This window comes from Pan troglodytes, chromosome 6 (assembly GCF_028858775.2).
Source record: "Pan troglodytes isolate AG18354 chromosome 6, NHGRI_mPanTro3-v2.0_pri, whole genome shotgun sequence".
Taxonomy (NCBI): domain Eukaryota; kingdom Metazoa; phylum Chordata; class Mammalia; order Primates; family Hominidae; genus Pan; species Pan troglodytes.
In genome coordinates, this window is record NC_072404.2 from 85,573,225 (window position 1) to 85,581,905 (window position 8,681).

An 8,681-nucleotide genomic window follows, 5' to 3' on the forward strand; every position below is an offset into this window, starting at 1 on the left:
GGCAGAGGTTGCAGTGAGCTGAGATTGTGTCACTGCACTCTGAACAACAGAGCGAGAATCTGTCTCAAAAAAAAAAAAAAAAAAAAGACTAAAAACTTACAGGACTTGGTGGTGGTGGGAGACCCAGAATGGAGAGGATGGGAAAAGGGACAGGAGTCTTTTGTCCTTGGAGCTTCAGGGCCCAGGAAGTCGGTGAGGCCACTGACAGAGCTCTTGTTGTGGAGGTTTCGGGTAGATGGGCTGGGAGCTTTTTATCACTGCTGTGACGCTGAATGACTCCTGAGTTTGCAAATCACGTTACGTAAGGAACGCGTCCAACGTGTCCATGTTAAGACTGTGTGGTTTCATGAGCAGTCAAAGGGTCTGAAGCCCTTCACCAAAACCAACAGTGGCTTTTCTCCACAAGACCACAAATACCTGACGGAACATTTCTGATGCCAAACTGCACTCTGAATGATGCCGGGCACCACTGGCTAATGCACTCTCCTGTGTATTCAAGAACTGCCATCCCTGTTTGCAGTGTTGAAAACTCAACCCAGGTGACCTATGGTCACTACACATGAGTTCAGAAAGTTCAGAAAGGTGACCGTAGTTCACGTGTTCCTAACCAAACCTGCAAACCTTTGTACAGGCCCAGCCTACCCAATGCACTGATGATGCATGCCCACGAAGATCAAAGTATCACTAGGACACAGTGCTCTAAGAACACCGGCATCACCACCGCAGAGGTGATGTGACGCTGAGCTCAGAAACAGGGCTGTAGGAAAAAGTGCCGAAGATAAAAGGAGGGTAGATAAATAGAATGAGTAAGCACTGTTCTTAACTTTCACCTAGAAATAAATTACATCTGTTCCAAGTTAGAGGACACGCCCCACAATGCCCCATCTTCCTCCTCATTACTACATCCAAGTAGACAAAAGGCAACTTTTCCCCTTCTATTCTCCTACCAAATGTCTCCTAAAGAATTCAATTCTTATAAGCTGGACATGGTGGCTCACGCCTGGTAATCCTAGCACTTTGGGAGGCTGAGGCGGGTGGATCACTTGAGGTCAGGAGTTTGAAACCAGCCTGGCCAACACAGTGAAACCTCATCTCTACTAAAAATACAAAAAAAAATTAGCCGGGCGTGATGGCAGGCGCCTGTAATCCCAGCTACTTGGGAGGCTGAGGCAGGAGAATTGCTTGAACCTGGAAGGCAGAGGTTGCAGTGAGCCAAGATCACACCACTGCACTCCAGCCTAGGCGAGAGAGTCAGACTCTGTGTCAAAAAAAAAAAAAAAAAAAAAAGAAATTCAACTCTTGGAGAACAGTCCACAGCTGACAGCACCACAGTCTGGCCACCAACATATTCTAAGTTAGCCTTGAAACTGACGCATTTCGGGAAATTATGTGTACAATTCTCTCAGCTATGTACAGATGCTGCACAAAGGAGATCCGAATGCCAAACCCTCCAGCACTCCAATTAAAGGACAATTCTTAGATATCCCCCTATCCAAGTCACCTCTTTAACAAGTGAAATAAATAAGCTTCCCACATCAATAGTTTGCTGCACAAGCCACCAGAAGGATCAGGTTCCCCGGGGCTTTGTTCACAACACGTCCAAGCATCAACTGAGTTGCCACACCGACCAGCGTCAGGAGTAACAGTTACTGGGCTGGGCGCAGTGGCTCATGCCTGTAATCCCAGCGTTTTGGGAGGCTGAGATAGGAGGCTCACTTGAGGCCAGGAGTTTGAAACTAGCCTGGGCAACATAGCCAGACCACACTTCTACAAATAATAAATAAATAAATAAATATATATATATAGAGAGAGAGAGAGAGAGAGAGAAAAGGAAAGAAAGAAACAAACTGATGAACGTGGCTCCAGTGAACCCAACCAACTGGAGCCACCAATCTGCAAAGAACCATGGTCTGCCCCCATGGAATTCCTCCATCTTCTCTCCCTCTTATATGTATACACACACACACACACACACACACGCACACGCACGCACAGACGCAGACAGGCGTGTGCACACTAATCCCAACAAGAACACAACTGACGTAAACATCTCGCTTGGGGAGGAAAAACTTTTAAGATGTAGAGCTCTAAAACAGTATGATTACAAATTTAGACACAGTAAAAATTTCCCAAATGGTTGTTCATTCACCCAGAGAGGATATTAGGCAGTAAGAGAATATTCAGTACAAGAAAACACTGTCCTGAGCCGGACATGGTGGCGGGTGCCTGTAATCCCAGCTACTCGGGAGGCCGAGGCACAAGAATTGCTTGAACCCAGGAGACAGAGGTTGCAGTGAGCCAAGATCGCACCACTGCACTCCAGCCTGGGTGACAGAGTGAGACTCTGTCTAAAAAAAAAAAAAAAAAAAACACAACACTGATCTGAGCTAGTCACATAGCCCTGACCTTTTAAAACACCTCCCCATCTCTTCCCATGGTTCCTAGGACCATTTCAGACAAGTGCCACCACGCGACCTCAGCCCCATGCAATCTACACCCTACATGCCCCCAGAGCTGGTGTGCCTGGGTGGGCTCAGAGAACTCCTAGCAATCCTCCGAGACCCAACTCAAACATCACCTCTCCCCTGGAGCCCTGCTGTGAAAACAAACAGCAGGCTCAGCACTAATAAAAGCCTCACCCCATCATCTTGAGAATGAATGCAACACACCGTGCCATTCTTGTTGAATTGTATGCTTGCTTCCCTCCCTGTGAGAGTTCTCAAGTGCCCGAACCAGAGCCTACACATATCCTAAGGCCGGATGTGTGCTTTTTTATGTGTCACGCTACAGGGATCCAAACAGCGCCAAGAAGATGAAGAAGGACCCACTGTTGAAAGGGTAACACATTCTGACCTGTCCCAGAGGCAGGTGGAGTGGGTTCTTTCTCTGACTTTAGTGATGAAGAAACTAAGGCTTGGTATAGGTCAGCGGCCTATGCAAGCAGGTAAGTGCCCTCTGACTCAGATGCTTCTCCCACCTGCCCGGCAGGTCCAAATTTCTGCCCAATGCCAGATGACAAAACTGCACAGCAAAACAAGTTGTTGTTTTTTGGGTTTTTTTTTTTTCTGAGACAGAGTCTCACTCTGTCACCCAGCCTGGAGTGCAGCGGCACGATCTCGGCTCACTGCAACCTCCGCTTCCCAGGTTCAAGTGATTCTTCTACCTCAGGCTCCTGAGTAGTTGGGATTACAGGTGCACACCACCACACCGGCTAATTTTTGTATTTTTAGTAGAGACGGGGTTTCACCACGTAGGCCAGGCTGGTCTCGAACTTCTGACCTCAAGTGATCTGCCTGCCTCGGCCTCCCAAAGTGCTGGGATTACAGGCGTGAGCCACCATGCCCAGTCAATTTTTGTATTTGTATTTTTTTATAGAGACAGAGATTTGCCGTGTTGCCCAGGCTGGTCTCAAACTCCTGGACTCAAGCAATTCACCCACCTTGGTCTCCCAAAGTGCCAGAATTACAGGCGTGAGCCACTGTTCCCAGCCTAGAATTGGCATTTGAAAGTCTTTTAAGGCTGTAGCCACCTGGGAGGCTGTGTGCTAATGAGCACAGAATCTTTGGCCAGGTGGTGGGTACTCGAAATTCCAGCTACTCAGGAGGCTGAGGCAGAATTCAAGCAAGGAAAATTGCTTGAACCTGGGGGAGGTGGAGGCTGCACTGAGCCCACTGCGCTCCAGCCTGGGCGACAGAGTGAGACTCCATCTCAAAAAAAGAAAAGAAAAGAAAATTGTCATTTATCCATTTCACCTTTTTCTAACTTTAATTTTTAAGTGAGTCTGACATATAATAGAAAGTTAAATCCCTACATGCTCAATTGAGGCCACACACGGTGCTAGTGCCAGAGCTTGACCTCTGTTTCTCTGGCTCCTCCCTGAAGCACAAGGACATCGAAGCTCTTGTAGGGGCGGCCAGCCTCTCTGGAACCATGAAAGGTCCTATAACTTCAAGAACTTCCATCAGAAAAAAAAAAAGAAAGAAAGAAGAAATAAGAAAGCCAGGAACGGTGGCTCACACCTGTAATCTCAGCACTTTAGGAGGTCAAAGCAGGAGGACCACTTGAACCCCAGAATTCGAGACCAGCCTGGGCAACATGGCAAACCAAATCTCTAAAAAAACATTTAAAAAATTAGCTGGGTGTGGTGGTGCGTGCCTGTACTCCCAACTACTTGGGAGGCTGAGGAGGGAGGATTGCTTGAATCCTGAGGTTGAGGCTGCAGTGAGCTATGATTGCGCCACTGCACTCCAGCCTGCACGACAGAGACCTGTCTCACAAAAAAAAAAAAAGTTACTTAAGAGCTAAATTATTTTTAACTTGAAATGTTCCATGGACTTCACGAGTAAATGTTCTGGATTTGCCAAGCAGTTTTGATTTCAATTGGCCTGTCTCCTAATTATACACAGACTTACCTAACACAGATCCTGATTTTCAAGGGGTTAAGGGTGGATCAACCCAGAGTCAACCAACAGCAGGTCCTAAAATTCAGGTATGTCTGGCAGCAAACATCCTCTGTGGCATTTATAAACTCCTACTACCCAGGACGATCCGCACCTGATTTACATTGGCTGCGGTCAATGCTGCTGTTTTCTGGAATATCCCTGGGTTGTTTCATTTCAAATCTACCTATTATTTCTTCAAGTGCTAGACCTGAAGAATTTTGGAAAATTAAGATCACTCCTAAGTTTCCACACCACCACGCAACTGGCAGCTAGCATCCCATTCTCTGAAATGCGGATGTTGTACAAATACTTTTTATAATAAGCTATCTGCTCAGCGAAAGTTTCCAACATTAGATGGCATGAAGGTCATAAGTAGCTCAAAAACCACTCTCTTAAAAGGAAAATAAGAACTCCTAAAACAGCCCTCCTCCCAAAAAAAAGGAAGTGGACCTTTCTGGGTTCCCTGGTTTACTAGCTGGGCCTTTGGAGCTGTTCTCCTGACCAAGCCAACCCCATAACCACTCAAAAGGGATTTCCGTAACTTGCAAATGGTTAATGAATCAATGCCTTCTCCATAAAGCAAGGCCCGAAGAATTACAGCAGTGAACAACGGTGGGGATACTGGATCCCAGAGGGTTCCATAAACGTTCTGCTTACAAGGAGGATTAAAGTTCTCGATGCCACTCTCTGGGACCCTGTCTTGATCCTCAGAATCTCAACCCTGTGGGGAGAGCAGGGTGGCTGTCTTACTACCAGACCCACTGATCAGAAAACGGAGGCTCCAGGAGGTATCTTGCTATTGTGCCAAGAATCAAACCAGGGCCACCCAGTCCAGTCCTGTCTCCTTTTGTGCTGGCATCATTATCCAGCTTGGCCAAGCTCAGAGGCAAGGCAAGGCAAGGCTGCAGCTTTAAGGGTTTAAGAGAGGAGACAGCCACTTTCATTGAAACAGCCCCAAACTCCTTATTAGTGGTCACCAGTTTACACAAGGGTAACTCGCTTTGAAAAACAATACGCAGAAAGTCGAAGTCAAGCTCACTGAAACCTCCACTCTCCTCCCCCTGGCGCCCAAGAGACCTTGAACTCTTACCCAATTTCTCCCCCGATCTAAGGGTGTCCCGGCTCCCCCAGGAGATCCGGGTACCTGTGTTGTGGGGGCCGCCGAGACACCTGACTGCGAGGGGCACTGCCCTCAGGGATGCAGGCCGGGCTGGGGGGCTCCCGTGATCCATCGACTCAGCCCACCTGATGCTGCAGGGTTAGATTCGAGTCCCATGAGCATGCATCGAGCGCCTCTCACGTTAAGTACCCCCAGAATTCGCTGCCTCCCGAGGCCCATTCATCGTACAGATGGGGAAACTGAGGCTCGGAGAGTTAAAGTGGCTTAGCCCGTGGGGGGCGGCGGCGCGGGGACTGGACCCCGAGCCCTGAGATACCGAGCCCTAATCCTCAGCCGAGGGCCTGCCGGGCTCTCTCGGCCCAAGCTGTGGAAAAGTCGACCCTCAGGCCGCCGCGGGAGGTGAGCTCTAGGGGAAGGGCGACGCGGAGGAGGGCCGGGGTGGGAGCCATGCCTTCCGCCCAAGCGTCGGGCCAGACGCGCAGTGCTCCGGCCCGAGGGCCCACCCCGACGCAGAGAGCCAGGCGGCCGCGGTGAACTGAGGCGCCCGGCAAACCCCGAGTCCCGGGGCCCGACCTCACCCACCCCGCCGTCGCCGCGAAAGCTAGCACTCACCGCTGGCAGCCCGGCTACTCTCTGCGGGCACCTGGGCAGGGCGCAGGCCCGCACCACTGAGGCGCTACCACCGCCTTCGCCGGCCGCGGGGGTGGGGGCGTGGCCATTGGGCCGCCGCCCCGCCCACTCGAGCCGCGCGTGCATTCCCGGAGCCCCGCGCTTCCCCCTGCAAATTTGCGCTCTTGGTACGGCCCGGCCCGGCCACGCCCCCTCGCGGCTCGGCTGGGTCGCCCCGCGGAGAAATGAAAGTGCGTGGTTCCGGGGGTGGCGGAGTCGCCTGGCGACGGCGGCTGCGGCTTCTACAGCTTGGACCCTGCAGTTCACCGGGCCGGCTGCCCACCTTCCCGGGGATCACTGCAGAACTGTGGCCGTGCGCCCGCCGGTCTAGCCTCCTCCTTCGGGCCGCCGCTTGCTTGTGATCGCCACATTGTCTCCTCCACGGCCCTGTTTCCTCACCTGAAATTGGCGAGGCTTCAGGCCCAGGTCGTCTCCCTGGGTTCCCTCCATCCAGCCTGACGGCGGAGGGCGCGCGTTTGTTTTTAGAGACAGGGTCTCGTTCTGTCGCCCAGGCTGGATTGCAGTGGTGCAGTCACAGCTCACTGCAGCCTTCAACTCCTGTGCTCAGGCGATTCTCCCACTTCAGCCTCCCAGTAGCTGGGACTACAGGCGCGCCACCACACCTAGCTAATTTTATTTTATTTTATTTGCAGAGATGCGGTCTCGCTATGATGCCCAGGTTGGTCTCGAACTGGTCTCAAGTGATCCTCCCTCCTCGGCCTCTCAAAGCGCTGCGATTACAGGCGTGAGGCCCCCCACGCTGCCTAAAGCTCGCTTTTGAAGGCCGGCCTGTTGGGGGTGGGAAGTGACCAAGCAGGAGGCAAGCCCTGGATATCCGGAAGAGGAGTGGGGGGATACAGAGAGCTTCTGGGGTTTGAAAAGTCTGGCAACCTCGGTCGGGGTGTGAAGCCCACCTCTGCCTCCTGCTATGGTTTCTACTTTACAGGGTCATGAAGATTAAGTGGTATAACCTTTGTTCCTAAAGGATTTAGAGCACGGCATTACTAAGTGTTCTCATCGCCATTGTTATTATTACTACTACTACTATTATTACTAGCTGTGCTGTGAATTCCTTTTGCAACACTGTGCAACTCACTTCTCTCAGAGCCCCTTCTCCATCTTTTAAAAATAGCCCAGGCACGGTGGCTCACGCCTGTAATCCCAGCACTTTGGTAGGCTGAGGTGGGCGGATCACCTGAGGTCAGGAGTTCGAGACCAGCCTGACCAACATGGCAAAACCCCGTCTCTACTAAAAATACAAAAATTAGCTGGGCATGGTGGCGGGTGCCTGTAATCCCAGCTACTGGGGAGACTGAGGCAGGAGACCCACTTGAACCCGGGAGGCAGAGGTTGCAGTGAGCCCAGTTCACACCACTGCACTCCAGTGTGGCCAACAGAGTGACACTCCGTCTCACACACAAAAAAGTTAATTTATAAAATAATACATAAATATAACATTTATATATTATATAAATGTTGTATTTGTTATATTTATATATTATATAAATAATATATATTATATAATAACATATATGTTACTTAGTTTTTGAAACAGGGTCTCCCTTTGTTGCTGAGGCTGGGATGCAGCCTCGACCTCCTGGGCTCAGGTGATCCTCCTGCCTCAGCCTCCCTAGTAGCTGGAATTACAGGCATGCGCCACCACAACTGGCTAATTTTTGTATTTTTATTTTTCATTTTAAAGAAAGTTGATTGAAATTTTTTTGTAGAGATGGTGTTTTGCCATGTTTCCCAGGCTGGTCTCAAACTCCAGACCTCAAGCAGTCCTCCCACCTTGGCCTCCCAAAGTGCTGAGATTACAGGTGTGAGCACTGCACCTAGCCTAATTTTTAAATTTTTTGTAGAGACAGAGTCTCGCTATGTTGCCCAAGCTGGTCTTGAACTCCTGGCCTCAAGGGATCCCTTGCCTCGGCCTCCCAAAGTGCAGGAATTACAGATGTGAGCCACCATTCCCATCCACTCTTCATCTTTAAAATATTGTGAAAATAGCAAAATCCTATATAAAGAGATTATTACCATGGCACAGGTGCCAGGTTTCCTATGTCCAGGAACCAGTCCCTCCAACAAGTTGGATGAATGCAGTAGCCCTCAGGGTGGGGCATAATCCCTGTCCAATGAAGGGACTGAACTCCACACTCACCCGGAGAGAGAGCTGTGGAGAAATTCAACCAGATATCTGATACTCTGTGCCATCTTTTCAACACCCTGTTGGACATCTCCCCAGGATGTCCCAGTGAGGCTTCAAATTTGGACTTTGACTCCATGCCCCCTGCTTTTTTTGAAACCAGAACTCCTAAAACACTGAGTCTTCTCTGTCTGCTAATAATATAGCATCACTAAGGAAACATCAGGAAACAGGCATTTTACCTCTTTGGCCTTTTCCCATTGAACCAATAACTGGGTCCTATGGATTCTATCTCCAGAACCTCCTC

The 8,681-nt window shown here is 50.1% G+C and overlaps 1 protein-coding gene across 3 annotated transcripts in view; it reads right to left on the reverse strand.

Moving 5' to 3' along the window:
- POR (cytochrome p450 oxidoreductase) overlaps positions 1-6,308 on the reverse strand; it is a 70,969-nt gene extending 64,661 nt beyond the window's left edge. The window contains exon 1 of one of the 3 annotated variants that reach the window (XM_016945830.3): positions 6,175-6,308. The gene's annotated coding sequence lies outside the window, so the exon portion shown is untranslated. Of the gene's footprint in view, positions 1-5,586 lie in introns of all 3 variants that reach the window. The other 2 variants (XM_063814552.1, XM_016945833.4) reach the window with 2 other exon arrangements.
- Positions 6,309-8,681: the final 2,373 nt, after the last annotated feature.